Source organism: Salvia hispanica, unplaced genomic scaffold, assembly GCF_023119035.1.
Source record: "Salvia hispanica cultivar TCC Black 2014 unplaced genomic scaffold, UniMelb_Shisp_WGS_1.0 HiC_scaffold_16, whole genome shotgun sequence".
Classification (NCBI taxonomy): domain Eukaryota; kingdom Viridiplantae; phylum Streptophyta; class Magnoliopsida; order Lamiales; family Lamiaceae; genus Salvia; species Salvia hispanica.
This window is the reverse complement of record NW_025951871.1, coordinates 47,505-65,488: the sequence shown is the minus strand read 5'-3', so window position 1 is coordinate 65,488 and position 17,984 is coordinate 47,505. Positions and strand designations below refer to the sequence as shown.

General features: G+C 35.0%; 2 pseudogenes; both read left to right on the top strand.

The window, feature by feature from the left end:
* The first annotated feature begins 7,254 nt into the window (after positions 1–7,254).
* Positions 7,255–9,771, top strand: LOC125198528 (annotated as a pseudogene).
* A 661-nt stretch (positions 9,772–10,432) lies between these two features.
* Positions 10,433–12,834, top strand: LOC125198517 (annotated as a pseudogene).
* The last annotated feature ends 5,150 nt before the right edge of the window (positions 12,835–17,984 follow it).

Below are 17,984 nucleotides of genomic sequence, written 5' to 3'. Positions count from 1 at the left end.
ATTTCATTCTAAATTTAACATTTAAAAGTATGAATTGCAACACATAAAATATAATAAAAATATCTTGTTGCGTAGTGAATCAATTTAATTTCAAAAATTTAAATTTTTTTGTTAAAAAATATTTGCGCCAAACAAGATTTTGACTAATCTCTTGAATAATTAGGTAAATCTGAAAATCCTATGCTACTGATTTTGTCCCTCGATTAATAGAAAATTAACATGTTTTTACAGGGACACGTGTCATTTGGGCATCATATTGTGAATGAATTCGGGAAGATTTATTGGGAAAAGAAAATAGTTTGTGCTTAAGCAAAATTATAATGAGGCTTAGCACCACACTAAATTCTACATATATTAGGATGAGATTTCTTCTCATTATTTCTTCTCTTGTGATTAGAGACTTATTTTAGTGCAAATAAAAGTCACACAAGTATGAAAAAGCAGACCGCGTCTCCCTTTAGCCAAATATAGTAGTTATGTTATGATTTTTGTATAGTACTATATATTTGTATACTGCAAAATATTAGAGTAGATACAAGCAATATTGTTTGGAAATCTTGTATATTTCTATACGACAAAAGTATAATTGGGTGATTCTATAAAAAGGGCATCAAACTTAGTTTTTAAATATGGAGTTAAAAAAAAAAAAAAAATAACCCTAATAGCAATGTTTTTAGACGATGTTAAATTTCTTATAATTGGATGATTTTAAAAAAAAGGGGATCGAACTTTTTTTTTTATAATAAAAAACTAACCCTCATAGAAATAATTTTAAACAATGTTAAAGAGGGATGTGCTTAAAATTAGTAAGTTACCATGTACTTTCAACTCAGCCACTGACACGTTTAACATGCAATTATAAACACGAATATGCAATATGCATTTGTGAAAGTTGTAGTTGGGTTTCGCGATTGTATTTTAGTTATAAAGGAAATTTTATTTTGTATTATTGAGTTTGCGTTTTAGACATTTAAATCGTTTAATTTGCATTATATTTAGATGATCAATGCATTTGTATATTGTTTATTTTGTATTGTAGACAATTTATGTTTATAATGCAAAACTCAAAATAAAATGCAATCAAAGGAAAACCATCTACAGCTTCATAAATGTATATTCATTTTAAATGTTTATAGTATTGTATGTTTTACAAATATGTTGTGACTTTAGTTAAGGATGCGCCATATGCTCCCCATGTTAAAGAAATTTAACATAATGTATTAATTTAAAATACTAATTAAATTTTTTGAATGGTTCATGTAAAATTAAAACTTTTGTATCAATTTGATACATTAATGAAACATTTTGTATGTGTGCTAATTCAATTTCATTTGATGTACTTTTGCACTCTTTTAATATTTTTATCATTTTTTATCCTCTTTGTTTTAATGAATCTTTTAGTCTTTATGTTACTATATTTCTCTTTCATCCATTCTGTAAAGAAAATTTAGAAAAAATTAAATTATTGTCTTTTATTTTAAATTTGTTCATAAAATAAATATCAAATTAAAGCTATATTTGAATTGATGTTCATTGAATATTTATTGTTAAACTAAATTATAATGAGATTAAATGGAGAATGAGAGAGATGAATAATAAATTAAATAAATAATAAACAAGAGAAGAAATGGAAACAGATATAAAAGAGATAAAAGGAGAAATATTATCACTAAAATATCCTTTGAAACTAAAAAGAACAAAAAGGCAAAAAAAAGGGGCCAAAAATAGTACTCCATGTGTTCCACTCGGTTAGAAGTAATAAATAGTTAAATTGAGAAAAAGAAAGAAAAGATAATAATATAGAAATAATGTAAGTGAGAGATATTATTTTCTCTCTTACTTATTACTCAATTCTTAAAAATAGACCATATTTGACATTTTTGGATTTACCAAAAAAATAGACCAATTCAATTTTAGAAAACTTTTTTCTCTCTATTGAGGTGGGTCCCCATTTCTCTACTAACAATCTCAAATTACTTTTTTTCCTTCTTCTTTCTTTACCACTATGAATTGAATCCTTACCCATTTCAAATGTTGTTTATCTTAGAAACGGGAAATATCATTTTTTAAAATGAATACAAAAAATGAAACGACCAAGCACCACCAAACTGAGGAGTATAAAAGTACCTCAAGTAAAATTATGTATTTATTCAGAGATCTTTAGTAAAATTTACTTTACTAGATACTGCAAATATACAAACCATATTATTCTAAGAACATTTTTTTTGGTTCACTATTTAATTAATCATATAAAAATTATTTAAACTTTGAATTAGTCAAATTTGGGTTTCGCAAGTAGATTCAATCTCAATCCAAGTCAAAACTTAAAATAACACATTGTTGATCCTCATGAGTCATTGCTCAGTTAAATCGTTAAATCTTGGGAATATAATTAGTAGGCAAAATCAATCAAAATTCAGAACTATAGATGAATTAACGTGGAGTAGTATTCTCTCGTCCAACTAAAATCACATAATTTTCTTTTAATGCTGTCTCAATTAAAATAGCATTTTTTTTATTTTTGCAAATAGTAAAATAATTCTCCACTACTATTCTCTTTCCCGTTAAGAGCATCCACGCTGCCATTTGAAACAGCACAACTCGTGCCGCTGACACAGCACGCGCAGGCTCACCGTTGGGCTCATGCCGTCGGCACGAGCACGCTCTCTGCAGCGCACGACTCTCCCGCCCACGTGTCGCGACGTGGGTGAGCGCCAGCGCCGACGCCCACTCGCCCCTCCGCATGGCTGGCATCATTTAAGGATTTTTTTATTTTTTTTTAAAAAGCGACCCGGCACGGGTTTTAAGAAATGTAATGGAAAGTGAGTTGAAAAAGTTGGTGGATGTGGGTCCTACTTTTAAAGTATTAGTTTTATAATAAAATGTGAGTAGGAATGAGTTAATGGAATATGGAGTCCACTACCAAAAATGGTAAAAGTGAAGTGTGTCAAATTTTCGAGACAGACAGAAATGGTAATATGTATCAAATTTTCGAGAGAGGTAGTATATACTAATAGAATATGATATATATAATATAAAATTAATAGAATATATATAATGCATATGTGGAGTGTTATATTGCTAACTCATAACTTAATTGTTAACTACAACTAAATAATAAGCTATTAGATATTCAAATAAAGGGCTTAGATCATTAATCATAAATGTCAATACGATCAACAAAAAGCGTCAATAAAGTATATGATTAATTCCAAAAAATATCAATAGGGGTATTAATGTCAATTAACTACATGTTTATTTATAACTAACTTTTAAAAGAAATTCCAAAACTTTAAATTCATATAACATATATCAAATTAAAGATAATTTCATAAGGATTCCAACGATATCATAGATGCATATGTTCGAGCGTCAAAATTTGAAAACATTTCGAAATTTTTTAATTTTTTTAAATAGCTAAAATGTCAACATACTATATAAAATATGTCATATAATACATGTAGAATGTCAATATAAGCAATGGGTTAACATCTAAAGCATCGTGTTGACTTCTCAAAGCATTGTGTTGATATTTTGGAACACTATATTGACATTTTCATCCAAAACCATAATTTAGAGTTTTTTTATCTTTTTTCGATTTAATTATTAAAAAAGTTACAAGTGACAAATTGTAGCTCGTTTTCTAAAATCCTATGGCCTTAAATTAGTTGTAGTTAGCAATTAAATGATGAGTTAGCAATGGATCACTCCCTAATGCATATTATATAAAAATATATTAAAAGAATATTATATATATATATATATATGTTATATAATATAATATATTAAATCAATGGAATATATATATAATATATTATATTTAAAATATAGATCGGTTATTTGGTTTTTTTTTTTCGCCCGAACCGAACCGAAAAACCGAAATTTTTGTATTGTTAAACAACCGAACCGAGACAGCGAAAAAATCGAACCAAATTTTAAAATTTTGGTTTGGTTTGGTTCGGATATTCGGTCTTCGGTTATTTTGCTCACCCCTACCCAAGAGCATGTTCTTCACTATTCATGAGTCTCACTATTCTATTATTCAATTTTAAAACTACAATTACTAAAAGCATTTCATTAATAATAATTTTTATTAAAAAGAATCCAAAATGACTATATATTAATATATATACTCCATTTTTTTTGGTTTCTCGGGTTTTTGTGAAAATTTCAGTTTTTTCGGTTTTGTTCGGTTATTGAAGTTCGATTTGCGGTTTTTCGGTTTGAATTTTGAACTAAATTCGGTTTTTCATTTTGATTAAGTTTGGGCAAAAAAGCAGACCGAACCGAATGCCCACCCCTACTCTTGGGGACGAGCATGATTGTGGGTATTTTGCTTTAGCTAAGAGCGTAGAATAAAATATAAATAAAAGTTGGGTCGACCTATGAATAGTTAAGAGCATGCTCTCCGTGGAGAGCATTGTTGTGGTTGCTCTAATGCACCAACCACTTTTTTTACTAATTTCAAATATTCAACTCTTTTCTTTTTCCATTTTATAACGCACTCACATTTTCTCACTAATTAAACACATTAACCAACAACTCATAAGATCTGTGCACGACAAAAATGTGTCATCGGGGCCAAGACGGACGAATATATATATTTTTTTTTAAGTCAATATAACGGACTTTAGAACACTCTTCATCCATCGGTATATGAGTGATATTCCTTTTTGGATTATCCTATAGCTAAGTCATTTTCTTTTTGGAAAAAATTTCATTTATCTTACTTTATTACGTCTTCATCTCTTTACATTTTTCTTTTCCTACTTTATTATTTTTTACTTAACCCACTTAAAATAATTTTTCTTAAATTGCGTGCCGAAAAGAAAATGCCTCTATTATAGAGGAATTGAAGATCGGGTTTTTGCACGTGTGTCGTGTGCACGTGTCCCTCCTTCAACAAGATTTATAATTTTCCCACTAATGCAACAAATATTACTAAGTATAAGCGGCAAGAGTGGGAGTCGAACCACGAGACCATGGACCTACTCGAGATCGATTCTATGACACAAGCAGAAAGAGGGTCGGCTGCCGCCACGCATTCATGAGTGGGTTAAAACTCTAATCTACTTGACCGGCGGAATTAAACTTGACTCTATTTACGACCTGGGGGATGGGAAAAGTACGGACACTTGCAACTTGTAAGCTGGAGTTAAAGCGACTAGAACACCCGTAACTAAAGGAACATCTGAAACTTTCCCAAAATAAGCGGACAAAAGATGCAAAGTAAGTGGGGACCATTTCTCCTAAACATCTGGCTGCAGAAAGATGTGAAAAGCAAAAAAAGCGATCCGATTTTCTAACTAATTTCAACTTTATCTTCTCCAAACAACCAAGTAAAAACAAAGCATGGAATAGAGCTTCAACACCATTGACAAATAAAACGAGCATGTTTCAAAACGAGACGTAAACACGAAATTCAAGCTAGAACTACGGATCTATGCTCATGGGTCAAGCGAAAGCAAATGAACACGATTACCTTAAATTCATCACCTAAACTATTGGATCTCGAAATCGCACGTGAACAACTAAATCTTAACCTCTAAACTCTGGAAATCATGTAAACAACATGGATCTAAACATCTAAGCCACCAATTGCGAAAAACATCCAAGAAATATAAGTAAATAGCATCATCAACATGAAAATAAACACCAAAGCTTCATAAAACTGAAAATAGTTGAGATCCAAAGGTGAAGTCGTCAATTCCTACGATGAAACTACATATTTAAGCCAAGAAAGCAACAAACTAACTAACTAAACTAAGAGAGCGGTGGCGTTAAGCGCCTACGAGAGCTTCCTATCTAAACTACGATAGCGTTAAGCGCTCCTTCTTCATTGTGGAAAGCCTCTATTTATAGAGTGGCTTCAACTTCAACCCTAGGCACCTTCTTGTTGGTATTTGACCATTTTACCCTTGCAGGTAATTGAGAATCTTCATGTCGGTATGCCATTTGTCTCTTTGACCGGGTGGCGACTTTTTCCATTCTATCTCCTTTCGCCAACTTTTTGATTCTCCCAGGTCCGGCGATGACTTACGGTATTTTACTTCAAAATCGCTCTTTTGCATCGCAGGTCAATTAGCACAAACTCCCGGATCAACAGATTTGCACCTTAAGCTCAAAATTTGTGCATTATATCCCTCAAAAGTATATAATATCACCAAAACGATGCATGAAAGCGAGCCTTATCGGGGACGAGAGGAGTAGTAAATAGTAAATCCTCTCCAAAATGTGACTTCCTAGTTGTTTTCTCTCTCCAAAATGAGTTCCGATCGTCAAAAGGCTTGTGTTGGGAGTTGTGCACTAGCTATTTAAATAGTAAGGGCATGAAAAACATGCCGGACACGTTTTCTCGGTCGTGTGTTTTTTGGCTTAGAAAACGTTCGGCTGCGTGTTTTACGTGACTCGCGACACGCATAAATTGCTCGGGTCCCGCATTTTCTTTAGAATGCGCAGTCTTTGTAAAATAACTATAACTTTCTCTACCGGACTACGATTGAGTCGGACCCTCATGCAGGTACCCACATGAAGATCTTTCAATGAAGAAGAGCAATGGTGGTATTGTAAAATCGTTTGAAAATAAACTTGATAGGTAATTCTTGTTTGCATCAGAATTCTCTCTTTGTTCGCCGTTCTAATAAAGGACTACAATTTTATTCACATCAAGTATTGAAAGAAGAAACAAATTGAGAGACAAATTATTAAAGTATTGTTAGTGAAAAATGAGGTTCGTGTCGTTAGGGAGAGAGTTTCTAAAAGACCAAATGGACAACCAAAAAATAATAAAAATGTATTGGATGTGTATACGGTTGGGAAAAAAAATTGAAATACCAAAATATCGTTCTTATCATTACGATATTTAAAATTTTTTATAATTAAAATCCGAAAATATTACGCCCACTCACGGGTGTCACAAGCCATTCCAAGCGTGCCACATGAGTGGGGGGATGGCGCGCGGGCTCGCAGCCTCACCTCCCTCTCGAGCTGCCTTCCGTAACGGGCCATCTGCGCGACAGCCCAAAGCTGGCTCATCCCACCGGGACGAGTCGAGCCGTTTTGGGCTGTGTTGCGCTGCCCTAATGGCTAAAAGTTTCATTTTTTGATCAGTGCGTAGAATTTTTAATCAAAGCCTTTAAATTAAATGTATGTCGACTTATGGTTTATTCAATTTTTAAGCCCAATGATTTTGGGCCTCTAAAAGCCCAATTATTTTCCTCACAAAAATATTCAACAAATAGCTGCACATGTCACTGACGGCGCACGATAGCTTTCCTCCGCCATGGATGCTCCTGAGTCTGAATCAGCACCAGCGACCTCTTCTCCGATCACCTCCATCTCCGCCTCCGCGGTCGAAGATCCTCTCTCGAGTCCGTACGCCTCTCTGAACTCTCACTGCCACGATCTCTCCACGCTGCAGGACCTCGCCTGCCGCGGCGCGTGGCGGACGATCCTAGACAAGGTAGCGCGCTCGCGCTCGCTGTCCCTCCTCTCTCGGCCGCACGAGCATCTAATTTACCTCACTTTCAACGTCCTCGCCCTGGTGAAGCTCCGCCGCTTCGCCGACGCGCAGCAGGAGTTCGAAACCCTAGATGACGATCTCGGATCGAAGCAATACCAATTCGAGTCGTTTCCGGATCAGTACCCGAACAACAAGTCCGGATCTATGGTCCCGTTCGCGCTCCGTTGGCTGCGCGCACTTGCCGTTTACGCTAGGTGATCGCCAATTATCTCTCGATCGCCTTTACGTTCTCCTGCATTTCATTCGCGACACGAAATTGTCGCGCAATCGCGATTCGGTTACTGAAATCTCGATCGATCTGTGGAAGAAGCGTGAGACATTTGTGATCAATTCGATTGTGAGTCACCATTTGACTCTGAAGGAATTTAAGGTGTGTCTCTATTTGTTGAAATCGGAGACTAGTAAACTTGAGGATCCGTTCATGGTGTCGAAATTAGGTTACGTTCAGATGCAATACGGCGATCTGGAAGGGGCTAAACGGAGCTTTGAATTGGTTGAGAAAATGGTGGAGAAGAGTGAGGGTGGGGATGCGAATTTGAATTTGAATTTGAAGAATTTGGTAGGTAGGAATAAGGCATTGACATATTTGGTTGGGAAGGATTATGTATCAGCTGTGAGGGAGTATGAGGAGTGTATGGAGAGGGATGCATCCGATTTTGTGGCGATCAACAACAAAGCTCTTTGTTTGATGTATTTGAGGGATTTGTCGGACTCGATTAAGGTGCTGGAGAGCGCGCTGGAGAGGGTTCCGACTGTGGCATTGAATGAGACGCTTGTTGTGAATTTGTGTAGTATGTATGAGCTGGCTTATGTGAATCATGCCGATATAAAGAAGACACTTAGTACTTGGATTGCGAGTGGCTCCCGACGACTTCGATACCTCGTGTACCAGGATTTGAGGTACCAAATGTTTTGAAATGTAATCGATTTCTGCATTCGATATCTGTAGCTGTTCTTTTTGTTGTGATGAATGAATTATTGTTGCTCACATTTAACAGTCTTTGTTTATGATGAATATGATTATGATTCTGATGATTGTTCTGCAGTGGATTTTAGTCACAGGTCTGCTTAGTTGTAAGATTAGTTCAAAATTGTGGACGAACTGTAATGCTTATGAAATGTGGTCAGCATGTATGATTATAGTTGATCTGGAAATTCTTTTGGAATGCAAATTTCAAGTGATTGTCGTATTCAGATGCTAAAACGAGTTACTTCAGTCACAACTCACAAACATCATTTGCTTGAAAATGATCAAATTCTGCGTTGCAATTAAGATTTCAGGTACCAAAAGTTTGAAATGTAATGGCTTTCTCTGCATTTCATATGTGTAGCTGTTCTTTGTGTTGTGTGGCATGCATTTTTGGCTCGAATTACTAGTCTTTATTCATGATGATGACTGGATTGTTGTATCTGGATTATCTATTGTTTTTCTTTTCTATGATTGTGGAGGAACTGTGATGCTTGTGACTCTACATGATGTTGCATATGTAAGTGGAGGATTATGCATAATCTTGATATTCTTCGGAAAACAAATTTCATGTGAAGGTTGCATTCATATGCCAATGCAATTTGCTTCATTCACAAGCATTGTTTGGTAATTGCTACTACATTCATTTTCGTGCCTACTGTTTCTTGTCGTAGAATTACATACTGTAGCAAGTGTACATTTACCGTCACAATTCACTAGTGTCCATCACGTATACTGTAGAGCAGTTGCTAGCATTGCATATTATACATCCATCGTGCCCAGCTTGAGGCATGCGTTCTCTCCATTCTTGACAATATCTACCCAAAATGGACTAACTGAATAAGCTTTTGATTAAATAGATTCGATTTTGGCTGTTTCTTTGCCTTGTTTGTTTTAGCTTGACATGCCTATAACTGTAATATATATTCCGAGGGATTGTTTGGATGAGGATATGAGACTTTGCTATTAATGCTATACAAATCCAATGATAAATACCTTTAATTGTGAATGGTGAAATGTGAAATTTCAGTACTCCATATTTTTTGCTTAGTGTGAACTATTTCAGGCAATGTTTGCAAAGGTGCTGCTGGATAGCAGACCTTGTCCTAGTGCCCAGGCAGGCTGATTTGGAGAGAGAGAGAGAGAGACTTCATCCCAAACTTATATATTTCTTGATTCAATAAGTTTTCTTTTTTCCATGACATGCTCAATGATTCTTGAAGGCAACAATCTATCATTTTAGTTGAGTAAACAAGTGTAAAGTGAAAAATTCATGTGACCATTTTACTTTCTTAAACATTTTACACGCACAAAGTTGCAACTTTACAACTTCAGAATAGCAGCGGAAAAATAACAAGTGAACACAATGCATAAATTTTCAACAGATGTTTACAAAATGCTCAAATCCGAATAAAACAAGTTGAGACACAAGGATTAAACGTCCACTCTTTCATATTAAAACCTTAACCTCCAGAATCATTCAATTCATATCGATATCTTTCAAAAAATAGAAATTATTTTCATTCTCATTAAAATTTTCTATACTTTCTATTTTAGAAAATTTATTTCTTTTTAGTTAAATGAGACTTTTGATGTCCGTACACACATCCAAAGAGATAATTTTCCCAGAGAAGCTACACTCATCTACGTACACATACCCACTAAGAAACTTCCCTATGTGATGATGCATCTTATCCGACACATAATTTGAACTCCGAACAACCATTCCTCACTTGTTCTAAGTTTGAACAAAAAACAAGTGATACCTATCTCTAGTTTGAAATGAATATTGTTATACAAGTAGAGATCCACCAACCCCTCTTTTATTTATATTTTAGTCTCAAACCTTCCCACCAAATCCCGGCCTACAAAGGTAGACATTCACACACACAACTCTTTGCTCTCACCAACCCAGGTAATAGTGTTTGTATTTTACCTGACTAATCTCCATTATCAAGATTCGTGATTCTGTTTGTCCGAATCATTCTTTAGCTCAAGCCCACCAAACATATCCAGGCTATGGCGGCAGCTGCCCTTATTCTATTCAGCCCACATCAAGAATTGGTAACCAGCCTCCCCCTAAATCTCTTGCAGATGCAGCTTTGAATTCCAGATCACTTTCTTTCGCATCCCAATTCCAGAAATTCTCCCTCAAGTACGCAACTTTTCTTTGTTTTCGCTCATGAGCTCCTGTGTTTACCCGGTCGAATTTGATTGCTCTCAGTTTCGTCAATTAAAAATTGAGTCTTGATGGAATCAGATTTTGTTCTGGGTTATTTATTTATCGTGTTGTTTGGAACTATATTTTCATAGTGATAATGCTTAAGATTGTCTTTAATTTCATGTTTGAATGCTGCAATATACAAAATTAATTCTATATTGATGTCTAAGCTAATTGGGAGTTCAATAATTTCATTCAGTGGATTGTGGAAGAAGTTTTCATCTGAAATCTATTCAAGTTATGAGCTTTGTTGTGACATATTGACATATAATCTGTTGTTTTGCTGAACTCTTCATACTTTTCCAGTCTAGTTATTATGGATCCGTGTAGCTCTGTTTCCGATTTCATCCAGTATCTTTTGTGTAGATCGTTGTGTGCAACGAGGCAACTGCATCTTCAAGGGGCTAGTGCATTGGTGAGGGCAGAGATGAGCTCGGACACGGTGCAGGTTGATGTATCGTTGAGCTCCTAGGTTAACTCGGTGAAGCCTTCGAAGACGGTGGTATCACTGACCAGGCAACTGCCCTTGTACAAGCCGGTGTGCCTGTTATCCGACTAGCAGCAGGGGAGCCGGATTTCGACACTCCAACACCAATTGCTGAGGTAGCATCATCCAAGCTGCTCAATAATCCAATTCATGTCAATTGGGAAATGAAATAATCTTGATTGTGTTGTCGTCTATTTTGACGAATTTAGGCTGGGATTAAGGCAATTCGTGAAGGGTTCACTAGGTATACTCCCAATGCGGGCACATTGGAGCCTCAGGACAGCTATTTGTCACAAGCTCAAAGGTATTCATATCCACGGAACTCTTCTCTGTAGCATTCTTGTTTCTGTTGCATAAGATCGTGATTTATTTGACTTTTGATAACAGAGGAAAATGGAATATCCTACACGCCCGACCAGATTTTGGTGAGCAATGGTGCAAAACAGAGTATTCTTCAAGCAGTTCTTGCAGTGTGTTCCCTGAGACGAGGTAATACCTTAAAACACGAGATAAAAGTTTTCGTATTTTAACTCTAAAACTTGCATTAGTGATGAATCGCTTACCCGGGTTAGGGCTTATCCAAGAATAAAACCTAAATCAATTCTAAGATTTCATAACCGGCTGCAGGTGATTATTCCAGCTCCGTTCTGGGTGAGCTACCCGGAGATGGCAAGGTTGGCTGACGCCAATCCCGTAATTCTTCCTGACCATATCAGAAAACTTTCTCTTAGATCCAAAGGTTCTCGAGTTTCACTGACGGAGAAGTCAAGGCTGTTGATTCTTTGCTCACCCTCCAACCCGACCGGGTCTGTTTACCCTCGCAAATTGCTCGAACAGATTGCTGAGATTGTAGCAAAGCATCCCAGGCTTTTGTAAGCTTTCTATCCCTCTCAACATCTAGTTGGGCTTCAGCCAAGACAACTGAAATTTGGGATCGTATTGTCGTCACACTCTCACTTTCTTGAGCTTTACACTGCAGGTTATGTCCGATGAAATCTACGAACATATCATTTATGCCCCGGCTACTCATACGAGCTTTGCATCTTTGCCGGGCATGTGGGATCAAACCCTTTGACTGTCAACGGTTTCTCAAAGGTAAATCCCTCAAATACCTTAAAGAATAGATTTTTTTTCCATCTCAAAGATCTAACGTTAGCTATAATGTTGTCTTCTCAGGCCTTCGCCATGACTGGTTGGAGACTCGGTATCTTGCTGGTCCAAAGCACTTTGTTTCTGCTTGCGGGAAGATCCAAAGTCAGGTTTGACACCATCGATCCATCTTCACTTAGTTAGTTCGATCTACCATATTTGATGAAATTTCGTAAAAATGTGAAATTTCTGTATCACAGTCTACTTCAGGTGCCAGCAGCATATCTCAAAAGGCCGCCGTTGCTGCTCTGGGGTTGGGTTATGCAGGGGGAAGCAGTCGCAGATATGGTTAAAGCATTCCGCGAGAGGAGAGATGTTCTGGTCAAGAGCTTCGGAGAATTAGGTGGAGTCAAGATTTCAGAGCCTCAGGTAATGACAGCCTAACTTATTTTTCGTTGTGGTCGTGGCAGCTCTTGCTAGACGTGTGGCGTGGAGAAGAGACGGACAGCTAGCTTTTTTTTATTCGTGCCCTTTTCATGAAATGCCTATGTTTGATCTTTTTGCAGGGGCTTTCTATCTTTTCCTCGATTTCAGCTCGTACTATGGCCTAGAGGTCGATGGCTTCGGTGTCATCAACGGCTCGGAGGCCCTCTGCCGGTATTTGCTCGACAAGGCTCAAGTAAGACTCCCATCCATTTCTTGAAATCGACATGCTTTTCTTAATGTTGAAAGGCAAAATTAGTTCACACTTTATATCCAGATGTATGATGCATCCCACTCCAAGTAGGGTTAAGGATTTATAAATCATAAATTAGGATTTGTCATTAGCTAATTAGGGTTTATTTACCCACAATTATAGTGATTAAATTAGGTGAATTTGTAATCTGATGAGGAAACTTGGTTGGTGGTGCTCGTAGGTTGCCCTTGTTCCGGGGGATGCTTTTGGAGACGACATGCATCCGCATCTCCTATGCCGAGTCTCTGACAACTCTGCAGGCGGCCGTGGAGAGGATCAAGGGTGCTCAGTCGCTCTCAAGCCGGTCCGTCACCGTCTAGTGTGGATGCAGGATTTGTTGAAGGAGATGAGGTTTTTAACTTCGTGTGTTGTAATTTTAGCTTTTGAATTTTCTATTTCAAGAACTTACTTTGTACGTGGATTAGATTAGTGAATGTAATTTGATACTGGATTTTAAAAATAAATAAAGACTGTCTAAGCTATTCATTGAAATTTGAATAGCTTTGAATTTTCTTTGCAACTAACAGAGCATGTACTAATCCACCAACTTCGAACATGAATGTTGTTCTAAGTGTTACGTTATACTCCCCCGTCCACAAAAATTTGTCCCAGTTTTCCATTTCCGTCCATCTTCCAAAATTTGTCCCATTTCACTTTTACCATTTTAGATGACTCCCATATTCACTAATTCATTCCTACTACATTTTATTATAAAACTAATACTTTAAAAGTAGACCACAATCCACTAACTTTTTCAACTCACTTTCCATTACATTTCTTAAAACCCGCCTACAAACCGACAATTTTTGTGGACGAGGGAGTACTTTAGAGGCAATTTGGTAGGAAAATAAATAAATAAAATAAGATATAAATATTCATTTTAAAAAATTTCTGATCATATTATTTTAAGAGATGAGTTATCTATCCCATCAAATTGTTCAAGGCATATTATTTTAAGAGAGATGAGTTATCTACCCTATCAAATTGTTCAAGGTGGGATATTTATCAAATTCTTGCCGATCCTATAATATTGAAATCAGAATATTAAATTTTAAAGTTTTAAATTTTCTTAATTGATCGATGTATAAAATATATCTGTTGATAATGTTCAAAATGATGCGTCAACTTTTGCTATAATTTCTCATTTGAAGTATATGTTTTCTTTATAATCTTGGCTATAATTTTGAGGAAATTGCCGCCTCATCTTTCTTCCCTTTAATTTTATTTTACTTTCATCTTTTCCTCTGTCTTCTATTTCTTCATAGAGTTCGCTCTTGTTGAATTGAGCGGCACGTTGAATATATTCCTTCCGTTTAGTGGAGCATTTCTATTCTGCCATGAGATTTATGTAGTGTTTTTTTGAGTTAAGTAAAATGAATTAAGTAAAAGCACTGGAAAAAAAATAGAGAGATTGATGTTTTTAATTTTAGAAATATGTTATTTACAATGAAACATCCAAAGAGGCAAATGGTTCCCTTAGAATGGGACCAAGGGGCAAGGGTAGCAATTAATGTTGATTTTTGAACTAGGCCGGAGCCGGAGATGTTGGTCATCGTTGAGTAACCAAGCTTTTGTGCATATGCTAAGCCTATCCATTGGTTCATGTAAATCTAGTACCATTTCACTACATAGATATTTTTGGTTTTCCGTAAAATTTTCGGATAAATTTATTGTAAGATAGAAAGAAGAGATATATTTTGATGTATTCACAATACTTATTCGAAGAAATGCCCAAATGAGTTCATTTTTTTACAAAACACAATAGCATGTTTGGATTTATACTATACGAGGCTATTCGGTTTGCTAGATTATATCTCGTGATTTAATGTATATTGTGTTTGGTTCACAGATCAATCTCACAATTCAATCCTAGATGACAATCATATGATAGTTAGTCATATCCAACCTCATCCGGCTAAAATAATCTCACAACTTAATTTTTGATTATATCTTGGCACTCCTCCGTCTCCGCCATAAGCGAGCCACTTCTTTTAGCACAAGATTTAAGAAATTGATATTTAAAAGAGTGGAGCACATAGTACATGATCTTTCACTTTTACACAAAAGTGGTATCTGATCTTTGTTTTATATCGGTTTTGGTTTTGGTGCCTTGTGATCAAAATAGAGAAAACGAAACTAAACATCAAAACCATGCAAATGAACAGATCCAAACACCTGGACGCTTCATCCGCTCCGGATCTAAGCCATCCACAACATACCACAACAATTTCCATTTCCGATCACACAGATTCAACCAGATTCAAACGATCAACTACGATCTCCACACGATTCAACTATAAAACTCGATCAATCGCTAAAAGCATCCAAAGTAAACGAAAAAACAGTTATAATATGAAATGGAACCATAGCAACAACTTCCATAGCTAAACGAGTGCAAATTCAATAGATACTTAACAAAATACGCCGAGCTTCGAACAATGAAGACTCGGAAATTCGAAACGTAAACTTAAAACAAAATGTAAATTGTATCTTCGCCTCGCGTAGAGACGTATGGCACAAACCGATTTCCAAATTTCAAACCGAACCCCAAATTCTACCCCTAGTGTGTGTAGAGTGTGAGAAAGATAAGCTAAGAGCTAAAAGATGATGGATGATGATTTTCATGCAAGCCGCGTGCTCTTATTTATAAGGAGTGGAGCTTCTAGATTCTTCCTTGTAATCCCCATTCTGCCATTTTTCCAAGATGCTCCTCCGTCTAGTGAATTTCCTACTTTCGGCTCCTTCTCTCGCAGCCTCCTTTCTTCCCGGATCCGGCGTTTCTCTATACACTTGGCTTACAAAACCTTGTTAGACCCGGAAATTACAGAATTTAACCCTATAACCAATGCATGAAATTAGCCTTATCAATGTATATGGGTAATAAATTAGAATAACTTTTCATAAATGGAAATGCCCATATTTTTATGGGACATACGAAAATGGAAAGTGCACATATTTCAATGAGACGGGGAGTATAATGATTTCAAATTTATTTAAAAATACTTAGTATGACATAATACTTAGTACTTCTTCTGTTCCAAGGTAGTTGGGGTATTTTATTCGGGCACGTGATTTAAGAAATTGATGTGCTAAAGGTTAAAGTGGAGATAGTAAAGTAAGAGAGAAAATAGAGTAAGAGAGAGTAAAGTATGAGGGATATAAAATTTTTTCTAAAAAGAAAATGACTCAACTATCTTGGAACAATACAAAAAGGAATACGACTCAATTACCTTGGGACGGAGGGAGTATAATTTTTAATTCTAAGTTATCAAATGTGATTAATGTATATTCTGGACTATATTATGATAAAATATACTCCATCTCGTGTGCTATTAAATGCCTCATTTTTTCTTTTCATTCGTCGCAAATAAATGTCTCATTTCACTTTTATTATATTTGATAGGTGGACTCCTCATTCCACTAACTCATTTTACTCACATTTTATTATAAAACCAATATATAAAAGTAGACTTCACATTTCACTTAACTTTTTCTCGACCTTACTTTATAATGTCAAACAATTTCTTAAAATCCATGCCGGTCAGATATGTGACATTTAATTATGGACGGAGGGAGTAACTGAATCTAAATTTTAAATTTGTATAATATTAACTTAAAATTAATTTAATTGTTAGAGTAGTTAGAGCTCCCAAATTATTCCTTTCGTTCCACTCTAAATGAAATAATTATAATTCGGCATGAGATTTTATGTAGTGTTGTTTTGTGAATAAAATAGAGAATAAAGTAAAAGTGAATGAAAACGTAGGGAGAATGATGTTTCTAAATTTAGAAATGTGTCATTTAGAGTTGGATATCTCGAAAAGGAGAATGTTTCACTTATAGTGGAACGAAGGCGTAATATTAGAAACTGGAATGTTATTATTTTACTTTGCAAAATATATAGATCAATTAGTAAATTATTTTAATTCAATTATTTATTATTAAAAAATCTTAATGATAGTAAGTGTTTGACTAATTATCTTTTAATGTGATTAAGATGTACTCCCCGTTTCATAATAAGAGTCACATTTTACCATTTCAATATGTCTCATAATAAGAGTTATATTTCATTTTTATCATAAATGTTAAGTAGATCTCACATTTCACCAACTCATTTCACTCAAATTTTACAATCCACTAACTCATTTCACTCAAATTTGATTATAAAACCAATATAAAAAGTGGACTCTATATTCCATCGACTTTTCCATTCACTATTTTTTACATTTCTTAAAACCCATGCCACACTAAATGTGACTCTTACTATGAGACTAATGAAGTAAAGTAACCGTGTGGACGTTGTTAAGTTGAAATATTTAATTTACATGTAATTGTTTTTATTAGATAACAATTTAAATGTGTTAAGTTAAAATGTTTAATTGAATCTTATTTTCAACTCAGTTTTGAACATTAATATACTACTAAATTGTAAAGTAAATTTAATGGTCCAAATGAATATTATATTCATTTGAACATATCTATCAAATTATAATCAAATCATCTCAATGTTTTGAGTTGATTTCAGATTAATTGAACTAAGATTAATCTAAACTAAATTGAATCTAAAATTCAACTTAATTGTTCAATTAAATTTAAGTTGTATTGGATTTAAAATTGAAGTCAATGTTTAATTGTGTCCAGTAATAAATAAATAGTTCAACTAAAATTAAATATCAAAATCTTTCAATTGAATATTTAGATATATGACGAACCTAATGTTTTCAGCTTTTGGTCACATTAGTTGGGGCCTTAATATTCACTTTTTGAACATGTCAGTTTCCTAGTTTTATTAATTCTTTCAAGCTTCATTTTTAGGACTTAATACATAGTTTATTTTTAGTAGCCTTTTACCTTAGTTACTTTTGCATTATTCTGGTGAGAATATTCGTGCAAGTTGCTGTGTTTTTTAATTTTCGAAAGGTTTTAATTTTCACTAAATGTCAATTTTCCTCGCCATCGTTT